Source organism: Macrobrachium nipponense, chromosome 13 (genome assembly GCF_015104395.2).
Source record: "Macrobrachium nipponense isolate FS-2020 chromosome 13, ASM1510439v2, whole genome shotgun sequence".
Lineage (NCBI taxonomy): Eukaryota > Metazoa > Arthropoda > Malacostraca > Decapoda > Palaemonidae > Macrobrachium > Macrobrachium nipponense.
This window is the reverse complement of record NC_087206.1, coordinates 7,601,770-7,619,602: the sequence shown is the minus strand read 5'-3', so window position 1 is coordinate 7,619,602 and position 17,833 is coordinate 7,601,770. Positions and strand designations below refer to the sequence as shown.

General features: G+C 34.8%; 1 long non-coding RNA gene across 1 annotated transcript; it reads left to right on the top strand.

Annotated features, from left to right (window-relative positions):
- Positions 1-1,812: 1,812 nt before the first annotated feature.
- On the top strand, positions 1,813-11,670 carry LOC135225622 (uncharacterized). Its single transcript, XR_010317046.1, has 3 exons — positions 1,813-1,949; positions 5,683-5,743; positions 11,586-11,670. It is a non-coding gene; the product is annotated as an uncharacterized LOC135225622 (long non-coding RNA).
- Positions 11,671-17,833: the final 6,163 nt, after the last annotated feature.

Here is a 17,833-nt window from a genome sequence, read left to right as displayed (position 1 = left end):
ATATATATGAAATATGATTTGTAGAGAAGATAGAGGTAATTAACAATTATATTATTAATTATCATAAATTACGATCAAACTTCGCGTAGATTCAGTTCATTCATTCCATTAAACTCGCTAAGATCATGTATACACTTCAACCTCTCTTTAATTGTTGAGTTCCCACCTTTATTCTCAGTCCCTCTCTATCCGCCAAGAATCAGTTTTCCCAGAACACTTCATATTTTCATTTTTATTTACAAAATGACAGTGGGAATCCCGGTCACGTAAGCTGCTAAAATATATAAATAAATAAATGAGCCTCTGCGTACCTATTATGTGCAGAAAATCACACTCACTAAGATTCACCAAACTGATCATTCCCTCTACGTAATCACTTCCAGAAAGTGGAACCCCCTTTGTTTCCTACTTAAGTCACCTTACCTATTTCATAAAGGCTTCCTTAACCATCATTTGGGAAGAGAATTTCATTGCATTAACACTTTTCTTGATATGTCTAACACGCTTTTTAATTTAATACCCATCCCTGCCCTGTTAACTCTGATAAATATACTTCAAGGGCGGAGAGAGAGAGAGAGAGAGAGAGAGAGAGAGAGAGAGAGAGAGAGAGAGAGAGAGAGATATTTACATTACTTCAGGGGCAACGATGCCTTACTACATTGCTCGTGACGCTGCATCCAACAAAACATTTAAATAATAGCTTGAATTAGTTACGCATTGTCCGTAAGAATCCAACATACCTTACCTTTCCATCCCTGGTGGTGCGTTCCTCTTTATTTATTCCATTGGTCTATTCCAAGAACTCCATGCTATTGTTTCCTCACGTAAGAAACGAAAGTAAAATCTCGCGAGCCTGCGTAGTCGAACGCTATTTAACGCATAAGCGTAATTTTTCTCCCAGTACGCTACTATGAAAGACCGTTATACTGTTATGGGGTTTTTTTTTGTGAGAATTTAATTTGGCGTACGTGTCGAAGAAAGGCTTGTATTAATTTTACGTCATGCTGCAAATGCAAGCTGCAGTTCTGTTAACCGTAATTACCGTACTATAGAGTAAATGACATTACTTTAATTCTACCTTTATCATCATTCTGGAAGTTTAATTAACCTTATTTAAACAAATCATGAAATTACTGCTCGAACCACTCATTTAGTACGGACATGATTAGGCTAATTGCATTCAGCAAGCTCCGAAATATCGTGGGTTCTGCCAAGTAACAATTAACTTCTGGAGAAGTTAAAGTGAATCAAATGAATTAAGAGATGGGGGTACGGAACAATTTGTATGATATATCGTCATTAGAAGTGGAAGGAAAATTAATAAGTAACGTGTAAGTTACTTGAAACGGAGAACATGAACTCTTTACAACGAACTAATTTTAGCGTTGTTGGCTTTTATTACACAGAATTTACACCATCAAATACTAGATAATATCTTATCGCACTGTATATATATATGGTCACTCCCAACGTACATAGACGGTCACTCACAACTTATCAAGACAACTGACAAAGAAATTACTGTCAGTTTGACACAGCTGGAGGCGTACAAGGCGAGCTACTGATATGAGGAAACAAGCTTGTTAATTACCTTCGCTCTAGTTTCTTTACATTTACGGAATCGTCATTCACTTGCTTTGAAGTGATCCTCAGTATATGGAGTATATTATAAATAATATATCAGAACCTTACTTAATTCGAAATATACCTAAATGTGAGACGTAGTACAATTGTATAAACAAGGATAATAGCGCTCCAGATCAAGCAGTTTACCACCTGGCGGTTGCCCCTCGATGTCTGGATGGCGACACGGACACTTCATTGTCTCCCGTTCATTTGAAAAGTGAGACATTTGCCGGTTAGACGATGATCTGGTGCTGTGGTTTTACTCAGTGATTTTGTTTATTTAGTGTTAATGCAAGACGTCGATTCGACAAACGTGCTTGCGCGTAAGTATGATGTTAAATATTTTGAATTTTAGGGTAATGAAGGTTCTGTACAAATGTTTTGAACAGGGAATATACGACCACCACGCGTGTATTATACTACATTGCTTGATTTTCTTAGGCAATTTATTTCTCTTAAGTTGCAGTCATACACGGATTACAGCTCTAACTTAAAATCTAGGAAGCTTGCGAGCTGGGACGTTCCTTTCGTCAATTTTCGAAAATTATTGTAAGCTGGTTTGTTATTTTCAAAATGTTTATGAAGGTAATGGGAATTGTAGTTAATACGGTTTCATTAGTCTATGCTGTTTTATCCAAATAAGCCGGCGAAGTTGGGAACAGTACGAATTTTACCATTTTACCAAATTGGCCTTTGAGAGAACGCCCTACTTTGGTGAATTAAAAACGGAATCCTATGTTCTTGTATCATCATTACTTGATAATATATATATATATATATATATATATATATATATATATATATAATATATATATATATATATATATATATATACATTATATATACAATATATTATATTAATTTTTATATATATAATATATATATATATATATATATATATATATTGCATATATAGGCATATACGTAAGTAGCCACATGAAGGGTGAAAAATGAAAGACCAGGCACCAAGCGCTTTCGTGTATTGCGTACTACCCCGAAGAAATGTACGCAATACACGAAAGCGCATGGTACCTGGTCTTTCATTTTTCACCGTCCATGTGGCTACTTACGTACATATTTGTCACGTGCTGTTTGGTGACTTACTGCTGATATGCATATACATATACGAATTGTGTCTATACAGAACGAAACTAAATAACTGACCTTTATTTACATGCATTTCGAATTTAATGCGTGTTCCCTTCTTTGAATATACGCCCCATCCGCACTAATACTTACATTGCTGCAGTCTTCGGTCAAAGGCATGGGGGACATAATTTCTGTCACCATTTTCAACACATCTGCCTTTTCTTCTTTGCAACATCAACTGACCCAAAATGTGTCCCACGAAGCACTGAGTTAACTTTTGGGAAAAGAGAAAAGTCGGGAGGTGATAAATCGGGCGAATGTGGAGGATGTTGAATTGCAGTAATGTGCTTGTCGACCAAAAAAGTACTTTACAGAAAGTGCTGCGTCAAGTTGCTTCAGAATGTCAACACATCATTCCTCGCGACGTTCTTTTAGTTCAGCACATCGTTCTTTGTGACGTTCTTTTAGCTCTTGTGTGAGAGAACCCTTGCCTTGGTGACCATCTTTGCACAAACTTTGCGATGTCTTTGTACCTTTCGAACAAACTGGCAAACTTTTTCGTACATTTTCTTCCGCTTTTGAATTGCAAGATTGTCCAGGGTGAATCTTTTGAGCCGTTCAAATACACACACACGCGACAGGTAGTTTATTCCCATGAGTTGTACTAAGCATTTGAAACTATTCTCTTAAGTGTTTTGTGCAGTGTTACTCGAAATATCAAATTGACACGTTCAACTTTTAAACTTCGCATTTTTTTTATACTAGGTGGAATCAGTCTTTAAGACATACCTAGTGCATTACACACACACAGTATATATTCAAATATACATACATGTATATTATATGAGTATTATGTTAACAATAAATATGCGAAATCAGGGAATTCACGAAATCCCTAGGGAAACAGTGATTTATCTACACTGTTTCGCTGTGTCTAGTACTAGCCCGGGGGAAGGGATGGGGGGCGGCCTCAAATATGCTTCGCCGTGCTTAGTCAAGTCCTGTGGTGTCAAATTCTCTTAAGGACATTTGATCTCCCGGGGCCTAGTACTAAAAACAGCGAGATAAATTTAACCCACCGGGGGCTAGTACTAAACAATGCGAAACACTTTATGAATCACTGTTTTGCCGTTTTTAGTACTAACCCTCGGCAATCACATGTTCCTAAGCGAACGCCAAGTACACACATTTGCTAGGGATTTCGTGAAATCCCTGGATTTCTCATACTATACATATAAGATGTTGCTAGTCAGAGTACCACGTCTGTAATCCGCTGTACCCTCCTACCGTCATTTAACAGTCACGTCCAGTCGCTCCCTTATATCAACACGGGCACTTAATATTAACAAAAATCTGCTTATAGTAGTCCCAAAACATCGTGTATATATTTTCCTGTTACATTTCTTATGTCAATATCATCGATATTACTTCACGGCCATCTGACTTCAAGGGTCCCTGAAATTCTGCCAGTGAAATCCTTCCTGTGCCTTGTCTTCCTCAAATCTCCACTCTCCCTTCTCGTGGTTCACAGGCAAGTAGGTCTGGGTCTTCCTAGACACTGAGTGAACCCCAGGGGTTTTAACCCGGCATGTATCCATGTATCCTTTGCTTGTTTGTTTGTATGGTGCTTTTACGTTGCATTGAACTATACTCTTGTTTTTTCCATCTGTCCATCCGCCTGTGGTGTTTGCGCATGGTAACACTGCGTCCCAGGATTTAAATGGTTACGCTATGTGTAAAGTTTTAGGTAAATAAAAGGCCATCTGGGTGTACATTTGCAACTGAAAAGTGTTTTAATAATTTACTGTATGCGAATTACACTGTTAATATTCGAAATAGGATATTGTTATTATTGTTGACCTGCAAGCTGCCTTTTCGGGATGGCGAATGGAACAGCCAGATGCAGTGGCGGGAAAATTGCTTCTCTTGCTGTTCACTACGGCAAGATGTCAACTGTATTGGACCACACCTACTCTGCTATTGAGCTCTGTGTTACTTCATTACACGTAAGTATATCAGTATATACTTTTAATTTTTATAAAGCGCGTTTTAGCCAGATACGATATGACGTAACTTGGTTTAGCATCTGTTTAATGGAATTTGCGTCTGGCTCTTCCATTCGCCACCCCAAAAAGACAGCTTGCATTCAACAATGACACCAATATCCTATTTCGAATATTAACGGTGTAATTCGCATACAGTAAATTATTAAAACACTTTTCAGTTGCAAATGTTCACCCAGATATCCATTAATTTACCTAAAACTTACATAGCATAACTATTTAAAGCCCGAGACGCAGTGTTACCATGCGCAAACACCACAGGCAGATGGACAGATGAAAAAAAAAAAAAAAAAAAAGAGAGTATAGTGGTTATTCAGCAACGGGGACACACGGCTTTACGTGACTACTGAACCACGTCGAGAGTGAACTTCTATCCCCAGAAATACACATCTCTCACTCCTCAATGGAATGGCCGAGAATCGAACCCGCGACCACCGAGGTGGGATGCTAATACCATACCAACCACACCGCTGAGGCGCTCATGTAGCCTTTGCGGCGTGTTTAGTACAACTTTTGCGGGTGCTTAGTACAAGCCCATTGGGATTTTTTTCTTTACTCCGTATATAACCACCTTTTTGGCGTGTTTAGTACAAAACCGTTGGGGCTTTTTTCCTTTTTTTTTTTTTTTTTTTTTTTTTTTTTACTATATCCACTTTAGCGGCGTGTTTAGTATAACTCCGTTGGGGCTTTTTTAAAACTATAAATCCACCTTTGCGGTTTGTGTCATACATTGTCGTTGGGGATCACGTACAAACATAAAAGTGTAAATGTCACACACACACAGTTGAAAGTTAACTAATCATCAAATTTTAAATTCTTTATTGCCCACTATGAATGGATGGTTATTTATATTTTACAATTGATAAACATGTTCTATAATCATTCTTTTTTACTTTTATTTCAGTGCTCGCCCGTCGAGGGTATACGCAGTGTCACGGATTGGATTCCATCGCTTCTGAGACAATGTGAGTAGGTTATTCAGTTGGTGAAATTAGGCTGGAAAATTCATCTTTTCTTTTACTCCTGTTTACTAGAAATTTTTACACCTTTCAAACCTTTCTGCTCTCAGTATCCCTTTAGCGCTGAATGATTTTATAGGGCCCAGCGCTTGGTTTTTGGCCTAAATCCTTTATTCCTATGCATTTTTTTTATTCCTATGCTATCTTGTTGAAATGGAGTGACACCGAATTATGCTGAGGCTATTTTATAAAGCATTATGTATGAGTGGGGAGTGAAGGTGCTGTGTTACAAGGTGTTTCCTACTTATTTTTTCATAATATACCTATTTGTTTCATGATTCCTTTACTAAGTGAACTTTTTACCCTTAAATTTCGTATTTGTGTACATATCTGCTTAGAGGAATGAAAGACCTGATATGTATGTATTTCGTAGATGTTGGGGTCATCACGTTTTTAGAGCGAAAAATCGTTAGAATTTGGAATATCTTAGGGTAAGGCCACACCGGAAGCGGGAAGCGTCGAGGTGCAGGCACCACTCGGGCGGGAGAGCAGCGTCAAAACGACACATGGCCACACCAGAAACGCCACCCTCCCTCCCACGCGTCACTCTCAGCGGTCAAAGATATACTCGTACTGCTTCTGTGCAAATAAGTCATTGTCACGTTTGGATAGGAAATTGCCTTTAATAGAAAACCTGTGTTAAACTTGACGATAGACTACTTATGACAGAACGGTCTTTTGATTCTTTGCTTGCAGTAGTAGAAGTCTGTCTCACAAAACAAACGACAACCCATCTCTCCCGAAGTATATCTTTCAGGAAATAGTAACCTTATTGGCAGTAAATTTTTTTATAATAAAAGGTTAAAAACCATATTTTCTTTTTACTTCCCTTACAGTTATTACTTTAAGGGAAGTGAAAAGAAAATGTGGATTTTAACTTTTTATTATTGCAAAACTAACAGCAAATAGGGTTACTTCCTTAAAGAGACTTAGAAAAACAAAGGAACCAGAATTAATTGCAAATAATATAAAACTAAATTAATAATTGGCTGCATAATCTTGAAATAAAACGATTTACCGGTATTTAAAAAAGTAGTACAATGGCAAACTTTACTTAAAAGAAAGTAACACAAGGAAAAATCTGTTATGCTTGTACGTTCACTGTTAACATTAATGAAGAAAGTACAAATTACTACGAATATTTCATAAATTAGTGATGCTGCTGCACTGAGAATTCGTATAGTTATCAAGTCTATGCAGCTGGACAAGGCTTATTTGTGAGTGGCTGACTGCATCATAGTGGCACCTTTAAGTTTACGTAGAGATTGGGAGTCGAATGCATGACACCGATGGCTACATTTGTGGGCCACTCGTTCTATTCTACTTCTTCCATTTCTTAGAAGAAAAAAAAAAATGAAATGTTATGGAGCGGATCACGGGGATCCCACAAAGCTCTCCTCCGAAACACCTCCTCAATTAATTGATTCTTATGTAGCCACTACCGCCAGACACGACAGACTGAACAGGTGACACTTCAGCAACTGTTTGTCTGTTCATCTGTACGTTAGTGACCATGTCAAGTTCGAGGGTCTATTTATGTATTGTGGTCCTTCCGAAATATTCACTTTAAAATTCAGTAATGAACTCATCCCCATGGAAAGCATTTAGACCATACAAGAGCTCTGTTTATTTGCTTGACTTTTTATTGGGAACAAAAGTGAACGCAGTCTGAAAGTACACACATGAGAGGTGTTGAAATAACTGCTAATGTAAGTATGCATTACAGATATGGCATAATTAACTCGATATTGTTACTGAATAGATAATAAGTAGTCGCTTAATACATAAAAGTTTCTATGTTACTATCAGTTACTTAACTATGATGATATGCTTTAAACAATTTCTTGGTTACAAATGAAAGTTTTTGAATAAGGGAACTAACTTCACAACATAGTTATCAATATAATCACTAAAAGGAAGTAACCTTTCAAGTAACATTGCCCATAATCATATAGAAAATGAGGTTGTTTTGGGAGAAGACGCCCGGGAACCGCCGCGGTATAAAACATGTTACATCGCCTGGCGGCAACTGCAGAGGGTCGAGCCGTCCCCCTAGTCTTGTGTGGCCACCTGCATAAGATACCCAATGATTCAAACTGCCGCGGGAACCGCGAGTCACGTTCTCGCAGCTCGTAGTAAGCAATAAATAGTATTCGTCAAGATAGTATTTTCACGTTTTTTTTTTTTTTTTGTGCTTATTGATTAAAAATATTGATATTTCGTAAAAGACTATCAGGTAACTCATCACCACTGCAGGTGGCTGAGAGTGGGTGAGGCACCAGGATTCAACGGTTGCTCCTCGATGTGTTATCGAACACTGTCCATGCTTTGTAGTGGCAATTATTATTATTATATTATTCTTTTATTCCTGTGTAAGTTGTATTAGTCATCTGTAAACAGGAGAGGACGTAAAACAGGTTTTTTAAAACTTCAGGAGAAGGCTAAAAGTCGTGGTAGCTAAGCGAATGGAAAAAGCAAAAGTGAAAAATATTTCTGACTGACTTATTTCGCTCTTGCTAATCCTTCCACTATCACCTCTCCAACACCCAAAACTAGACGGAAATCATTGCTGTTTAATGAAAGTAAAGAAAATGAAACAGAAAGTGATGAGAAAAATGTTAATAAAGCTATTTTTTCGAAGTGGCCGGAAACAAAGTGACAAGAAAAAAAGTCGCAACTTCGACTATACTCGGTTTTTTTTTCCATCTGCCTACCCGCCTGTGGTGTCGGCGTATGGTAACACTGCGTCCCGGGCGCATTTCCCGGGCTTTAGATAAGTTACATTCAGCTTAGTACATTCAACAATAATAATAATTATTAAAACACTTTCCAGTTGCAAATGTACACCCAGATATCCTTTTATTTACCTAAAACTTACACATAGCGTAACTATCTAAAGCCCGGGACACAGTGGTACCATACTCAAACACCACAGGCGGGTGGACAGACGGAAAAAAACAGAGTATAGTAAAAACGTCACGGGAAAATAAGTCATTTTTTTATTTTTTAACCCGGTAAGTAGCCACCTTTACTACAGCGTGTTTAGTATAAGCTCAATGGGGATGGCCTTAAAAACATGAACAAAAGACTGTAACGACAATGACCCCAAAGAAATGTATGAATTTTTCCCTGTGGCTTTATTACCGGCCACCATAAATAATTGTGACTTTTTTTTTTCTGTGAATTTTTTCCTGGCCAAAATTGTGAATTTTCTCTTTTTCCTGTAACTTTATTACCGACCACTATCAATTATTGTGACTTTTTTCCCCTAGCCAAAATTGCGACTTTTTCCTGTGACTTTTTACCGGTTACCATAAATTATTGTGACCTTACTACCGGCCAATATGAATTATTGTGACTTTTCCTGTTACTTTTTTCCCTGCCATAATTAATTTTTTCCTTTTTTCCTGTGACTATTACTGACCACTATCAATTATTGTGATTTTTTTCCCTTGCCAATATTGCGACATTTTTCCTTTGACTTTATTACCGGCCACCGTTAATTATTATTATTTTTTCCTAGCCAAAATTTTGACTTTTTTTCTTGTGTCGTTATTACCGCCAACCATAAATGATTGTCACTTTTTCTAGCCAACTTTTTTCTTAGCCAAAATTGTGACTTTTTCTGACTTTATTACCAGCCATATTTAAATTATAGTGATTTTTTTTTCTAGCCAAAATTGTGACTTCATTACCGGCCACCATAAATTATTGTGACTATTTTCTTAGGTAAAATTGTGACTTTTTTTTTTTTTTTTTTGAGACTGTAATACCGCCCACCGTAAATCTTTGTGACCTTTCCTTGCCAAAATTGTGACTTTTTTTTCTTGTGACTTTAATACCAGCCACCATGAATTATTGACATTTCCCAGGCAAAATTGTGACTTTTTCAAGTTACTTTAATACCGGCCACCATAAATTATTGTTATTTTTTTCCTAGCCAAAATTGTGACTTTCTTTCCTGTGACTTTTTTACGGGCAGACATAAATTATTGTGACTTTTCCGGTGTTCTCAAAAGCACAACCCATTCTTATCCTTTTCCTTGGGACTCGACAGTTTCTCAAACTTCAGCCGTCACTCGGCAGACCATCTGGTGCAGTTTCCGTCAACGCATAAATATTTGTCTCCTTTGGCAGCTAACCAATAATGCAGCGACCTGTCCTGTTGAATATCGTCTTCCTATTCAGCAATACGGCCGTCATATATATGTTATAATGCAGAGGATTACAGCAGCCCAGTCTGGAAATAAACGTATTTTATACTGGATTTTTGTCATCGACTCTGCACGAATTCCGTTATAGACAAACCAATCAAAATGCTTATAAGTTAGGAAATTTTAACGTATTTTATTTTGAATTTTTGTCTGCTACTCTGCACGAATTGAGTTATATATGAAATTATTAAAATGGTATTTTTATTTTGGAAATAACGAATTTTATTCAAAAATTTTGTCAGCGACTAATTTTTTAAGTAACCAATATTATTCTAATTTTTATCAGCGATTCTCTGCACGATGCCGTAATAGATAACACAATGAAAATGGTATTTTAATTTTTAAGTGACGAATTTTATTCTAATTTTTGTCAGCGATTCTCTGCACGATTTTCGCTATCGATAAAACTGTCAAAATGGTATTTGAAGTGTGGAAATAACGAATATTATCCTAAGTTTTGTCAGCTACTCCGCACAAATTTCGTTATAACTAAATAAAAGTATTTTATTTTTATTTATAACGAATAGTATTTTATATACCAAATATCTCATTTAATAGAATTAATAATAAAGAGGCAGTGGTAATTCTCTTGATATTCTACCAAAGCGGAACATATTATTTTAGGCAAAGAATGATATGCTTATGGTCTCAAAGGTTCGGTCGTTGGGAAAGTGTAATATTAGCCAATTTTTTCTTTTCACATTTGCAGAACTGGAAAGAGTTAGAAAGTGATTGATAATTATTCACTCCATCATTATATGAATCAAGCATTTTAAATGATGACAAACTTCAGCAAATTAAATAGCGGGAACATAATTTAATATTATTGCTTGTCAAACATTTGCTAATAATTACGCATAATTTTTGATTATGTAAAAGTTATCGAGTTGCTGCCAAAATAATGAATCGTGAATTTTATTAAATTTCAATCCCTTGTAATTGATTTTCATCCCCAGTGTAATTCCTTAGAAATTAGCGATGTAATTACTCTCTCTCTCTCTCTCTCTCTCTCTCTCTCTCTCTCTCTTGTCGTCTCTCTCTCTCTATCTCTCTCTCTCTCTCTCTTCTCTCTCCTCCTCTCTCCTCCTCTCTCTCTCTCTCTTTTGAGTATCATTAAATGAGAAAAATCGCTTAGAGTACCCTTTTTTATATTATGTATTTGTTGAAAGAATAGGCACGATACAAAATTTGTTTTGAAGCGATTTTTTGAAAATAAATTTAACCTTTATATAACCGACTTCCTTTGGGGGTTAGTGTCGTCAGTGCACCTCATGCAATTCGCTGTAGGCTAATATTAATGAAGGTTCTTTGCAGTCCCATTCATTCCTTGTACTGTACCCCCGTTCACGTTCTCTTTCGTCCATCTTACTCTCCATCCTCTCCTAGTAATTGTTCCAGAGTGCAAATACGAGGTTTTCCTCTTATTACACTTTTCAAACCGTCGTCACTCTCAGTTTTCTTTTCAGCGCTGAATGACCTCTTAGCTCGCTGCTCTTGGCCTTTGGTCTAAATTTTCATATCCATTCCTTTTAAATCTGGACACGAATGACAATAATCATGTTTTCACATTTCAGGTTTATTGTCAAGACGGTAGGTCGGTATACCATCGTGTTACTGGAGGCTTAGCTGGCATTTTTAATTACTGGTTTTATCTTCATCTTTGTCATCAAATGGCGATTGAGTGAGGTTAGTGAAATGTGGCCAATGATAAGGTAAAGAACTTGGTACTTCTAGGTAAAAGCAATGTAAGGCTTTGCATAGAGGGTAACAAAACATTGAACACTGCGGCAAGGTAATTTTAATACGGTGGACAAAATGAATCCAAGTTCACTGAAATACGTCGATGTTGACAGTGGTAATTATAATGCCCGGTACTTATAGTTATCAAAATTATGGTTTTACGGCCTATTATACTTTATGGAGTGCACCTTTTGTTATATTTATATATGTTACGAATGAGGACTCGCGCATTTATTTTCTATGTATTTATAAATATATATATATATATATATATATATATATATATATGTATATATATATATATATATATATATATATATATATATATATATATATATATATATATATATATATATATATGCTTCATTTATTTTCTGGTTATGTATATATGTGGTGTATTTATCATCTGCTTATTTACGTATGTGTTGAACATTTACTTACACATTTATTTTCTGGTTTTAATGGCACTTGTATTGTTTCCTATTTGGTAAAATAAGGTTTTGTTTTATGACATGTCGTTGTATGTTTTTTTTTTTTTGCCGTATTGATAGATATCGGAAATGCATTTATGTATGTGTTTATTTGTTTTGCATGCTGTACCACTGAAACTGTTTTGACATGTTTTTTGGTACATTGTCTGTACTATGTGTTGTTGGTCATTTCAACTCCAGTAGCACTTGGTATATCATGGTAATCTAGAGTGGTAAAAGAGGCCTTTGCTATTTTCATGCAGTTTAATGGGCACCTTTTTTTTTTTATTATTTATTCTTGAAGGCAATTTGGTTCTTTAGTCATTTAAATTGCCATGACGATGTACTTAATCTTTTCATGATAGTACCTTGGATATATATAGTCTTGCGGTATTTTAATATACAATTGCAATATTTAATTTGTGCAAAGAATTTAAAAATTATATGCTGAAGCCATTGTTATGATAACATTACTTAGCTAGTCTTTCCTTTTGCTTTATTGTTCAAGATACGTAATGTTTTTGTTAGATTAAATCTCTTTATTAGAATTTTCAAAATTCAAAATAATAATATTGAGAAAAAAAGCCATTGTTTTGTCGTTCGTAATTCAGAACCAAAATTTTACAAACTTTATTTTATATTTTTTTGTACCATTTTTTGAGATTCATGATAACAGTAGTGAAAGATGATAATTTGATTTAGTCGATATTCTTGAAAATAACGTTGATTAGCAAGGGTTTTTGAAAGTTCTGGTTATAAGCATTTTAAAATCAGTTCCGGTACCAAACTCGAACTTTAATGACGGGTTTCTTCGTAAAGATTTTCACTCCTTTAATCATGTACGACCAGTGGTTTAAAATGAGTTTGTACGTATCTTGTCATAGTTTATTTAACTCTTAATTCTTTATTTAACTCTTAATTCTCTGTAATTCTTTTGCTGCTCTAGATTACCTGTTTCATCGATAAGGACCCTTAAAGGTACGGAGTTCATTTTTTCCTCAAACCTTTATTTTAAATTACGTCGAAAATTGTAATTGCATAACCTTTCTCGATAAATCTAGGAGGTGGTATCTTTCTGTCAGTCAATCGACTGTTGTTCTATTGTTTAAAATCAGTTCATCCATATACTTTCAACTATGGGAGTAACATCTCTGCGTCAAGCATTCTTCTAATATTTCGTTGACAGAACCATGCTTTTTTTTTTTTTTTTTTTTTTTTTTTGTCATCGAGTCCGTAAATTCAACTCAATGATGTTTGGGCCAATAAACTCGGATAGCCTTTGGGGGCCAATGTAATCTGCGGTAAAAGGGTGCAAATTACTTATTCTCAAATTATTTTTGCGCGTAAAAGCGAATTCATTCTCTTCAAATCGAAAGAAACTCGAAATTTCAGTCATCGACTTTGAAACCAATCGGTCCTTCAATTCAATTTAGTTTGACTGAAATTCAAGATAAGGTGGATATGCTAAATTTTTCCTAAATGCGTTTTGGGATAACAAGCATCCAGAAGATTTTTTTTAAACTGGAAGGACAACGTTAATTCCCCACTTGATAAAATTTTGACCATGGTGTCACGGAAAACTATCAGCTTTCCTCTTCAGTTGTTGAAAACTGGTAAGCATACAGTGTTTCCACCCTTTTGAAAATAGTGTAGTATCTTTGAAGATAATCTTGCAAAAGTAGATTCAGTAAAGTATCTGCATTTTGAAAATTGAAGTAATTTTACTAATTCAACGGTTTTTGCTTGTGATGTCATTTTAATTATAGAACCGTGAATGTTTATACTTTGTTTTAGATACACCGTGATCCTAATATGTAATATTTTTCATCCTTTATATGATATTTGTAGATGGCGGAATATATTTGATTGAGCCATTTACAGTCGATCTGTATCGACGGTTTTGCTCACGAGTTGGTCTTCTTGTCGTCAGAAGAGAGAGTGAAAATATATTCAGTTAAGTCACAGTTTTTCCCAGTAAGTGTTCCGTACTTTAAATGTATGTAAATATTGTAGCGGTTACATACATATCCTGTCGTTTGGTAAATTTTAAATATGTTAATTTTCGTATTTAGTGATTTGGTGACATTGTGTTTTATCTGGTGTAATGTACCATCTTTTTCTCGTAAACTGGACCTTATCAGTAGTTACAATACGTATTCTTATGTTGTGTTTATTGTTATCGAGACTAAGTAGCCTAAGTAATCTAATTGTGTATTCGTATAAAAAAGTTCAGATAGAATTAGGGTCGTTCTGAATATAGGAAAGCATTGAATGGTCTGGTCTGTTATTTATAAAGCTAATCTTAATTTTTTTGCCGCTGAAAAATGCAAATTAGCTTATAGATAACAGGCCAAAAAAAATTTTATACTTACGGAGGATGCTGCAGTAGTACAACCCAGTTCATTTACAGTAATTCCTATTCTTATGTGTACAATATTCAAAATTCAAAATATCTAATTTTTTTGTTTCCCGTTTCAAGTATACATTGATTTAAACATTTTTAAGTAATATATAATCGGCCATTGGTTTCAGCGGAACGTGTGGCGTAGATAGAGAGAAGGGGGGCGGGGGGCGGTTAGAGAGGCGGGGTTGTCTTTAGCAATGAGGTTATCGATGCATTTGTGTACGTGCATTAGGCCTATGTATTCCTACCGATTTCGAAAGAGACTTCGAAAATATTGACATCTGAATTTTAATTTCTACTACAAATCAGCAAATCTTCTATATAAGTGACTAATTGGGACCTGTTTTGTTGGTTTAGCCACCACTGTTTCTTAATTTTGCACTCACACTTATTTTATTTTTATTTATTTTGTGGGTTGGGGTTGGGGGAGTCGAGTCAGGTCCTGTAGTTGCGTTGGGGCCGTTTTCGAACTTTTGTTCCTTATCATGGGGTTATTATTCCTTTTATTAAAAAAGAATAACGAATATTTTATATAATTCTCTCTCTCTCTCTCTCTCTCTCTCTCTCTCTCTTCTCTCCAAAAGGAGATGCATGAGCATGCCAACTTCTCAGCTTCAAATCGTTACGGGCCGCTCTATGAGCGAGAGCCCGTGCTGGCACAGGGTCAGCTTAATCTAAAACAACAACAACATCAAATCTCTGCCAGCCTCTTCCGCCCAGGCATGACCAGCAGTAGGCAAAGTCATGCCAATTTGCCTTTGCCTGAATTTGGCTTCATCATTGTCGTGTATTTGGTGGTTCAAAGTCTCCCGTGTGCAGATAGCTGTTTGTTTTTTCAGAGCTTGTCTAGATGTTATGGTCAAACTTTCCGATGGAAGTTGCTGCGGTCTCCGTTGCGCGTAAGGGTCCGTTTGTTTGTCAGTTTTGTCCAATTTCTGAATAATGCTCCGGTTTCTGTTCTGTAAACACCTGTAGAGCGTTGCGCTGATGTAAAGGGTATAACTAATACTTGTGTTATGCCCTTCCATTTAATTTTGGACATTTATAGACTATTTGTACTTCTTGGAATATAGGAATTTACTTGTACAGCTTTTGTTTAATTCATGAGTAACTCTCTGGTTTCTGTTCTGTAAACATTGGTGGAGAGTTGAGCTGATGTCAAGGGCATAATTAATACATGTGATTTAGCCCTTGCTTTTAAATATGCCAATTTACAGATTTTTTCACTTCATTGAATGTAAGAAATTCCTGTGAATAATAATTTCTGTTCAGTTTCTGAACAACGCTCTGGTTTCTATTCTGACATCAAGGGTATAACTAAACATATAACATGTGGGATAGCCCCTCCCCTAAAATACGTGAATTTATGGATTATTTGTACTTCTTTTAATTATACGCATTCATTTTGAGTAATTGTTGTCTAATTTATGACATATGCTCTGGTTTCTGTCTGGAATTCCATATTTATAAAATAGAATTGAAGGAAATCTGGATTTCTTAGGACAGGAATCGACAATTGGAGCCTCCTAATATATATATATATATATATATATATATATATATATATATATATATATATATATATATATATATATATATACTACACACATCGAGCTACAAATGTCCTTTAGTATGTAATTCGCTCCACCTCGGGATCAACATATTTCCATATATGTTAACCGAAGGGGAATTTTTTAGTCGATAAGAAATTTGTCGGCCCAGTGAGCCGACAAATTTCTTATCGACTAAAAAATTCCCCTTCGGTTTATATATTTGTAAATATATTAATTCCGAGGTAGAGCGAATTAGATATTAAAGGACATTTGTAGCTCGATGTGTGTATTTGAATCACAGTAATGTGATATGACTATATATATATATATATATATATATATATATATATATATATATATATATATATATATATATATATATATCGCCTTTCACAAAATACAGACAAACACGCTGCAAGAAGAACAGTGTTTTCTTGTGACCCCATTGAGAGAACCAGAGGTTCATGAACTCTTCAATATGTTTACCCTCGTTTACATTAATAAACATCCAGTTCCTGAAAAGTTGTTCTCGAGTCGAAAGCAATCTTGAACTTCCAAAAGAATGCCTGCGTCCCTCCGCGGTAAGAAATGGAATTTTTGATCAAGAGGAACATTCCCTTTCATTCGTGTTTCGAATTTTGTTTCTTCAAGAAGAAAACAAAATTAAGATTGCCTTTATTTAAGGCTCATGTTTTCGATTTTTATTTTTTCCCCACTTTTAAATTATTACCTTTTAAATTATTTACTTTGTTAAATTATTTTCTCTGTTAAATTATTTCCTCTGTTGAATTATTTCCTTTATTAAATCATTACCTTTATTCAATAGCTATGTATTGTTTCATTGTCGCATATAAGATTATTTAGTTAATTTAAATATAATTTTTATCAAAAGGCTCATTCCCTTTCATTCTTGTGACGAATTTTTTCTTCAAAGAACTTTTATTTTTATTTTTTTAAAGATTGTTCTTATTTAATTCTCATGTACTGTTTACGATATATGTTTTTTTTTTACTTTTAAATTATTACCATTATTCAATAGTTATGCACTGTTTCATAATAATTCAAAATATTAAAAATTTAATTTTTTTTTATCAAGAGGCACATTCCCTTTCATTCTTAATACGATTTCTTTCTTAGAATTTTTTTTCACATTTTTTTGTTCGATAACCAATATTTGATACTCATTTACTCTTTTCGATTTGTTTATAAAAATGTGTTTTAGTTTTTAAATGATTTCCGTTATGCAATACCTTTGCACTGATTCACAATATCACATAAGAATATTAGTTTCATCAAGAAAAAATCTAAGCACTTTTTTTTATAAAGGTCACCAGTATTTAATTATCAATCTACTTTTTGCGATTTGTTAATTTTTTCCCATTTAAGAAATTTCCATTATTCAATAGCTTTGTACTGTTTTATAATAACATATCATAATATTTAATCCATTTAAATAGAATTGTTAATCAGGAGGCACATTCCTGTTCATTCTTGATACGATTTGTTTCTTCAGAAAAAAATTATTTTTTAATATTACCATTATTTAATATTCATGTATAGTTTACGATTTGTTAATAAAATATCTTTTAGTTTTTAAATGATTACCATTATTCAATACCTTCCTATTGTTTCACAAGAGCATATCAGAATATTAC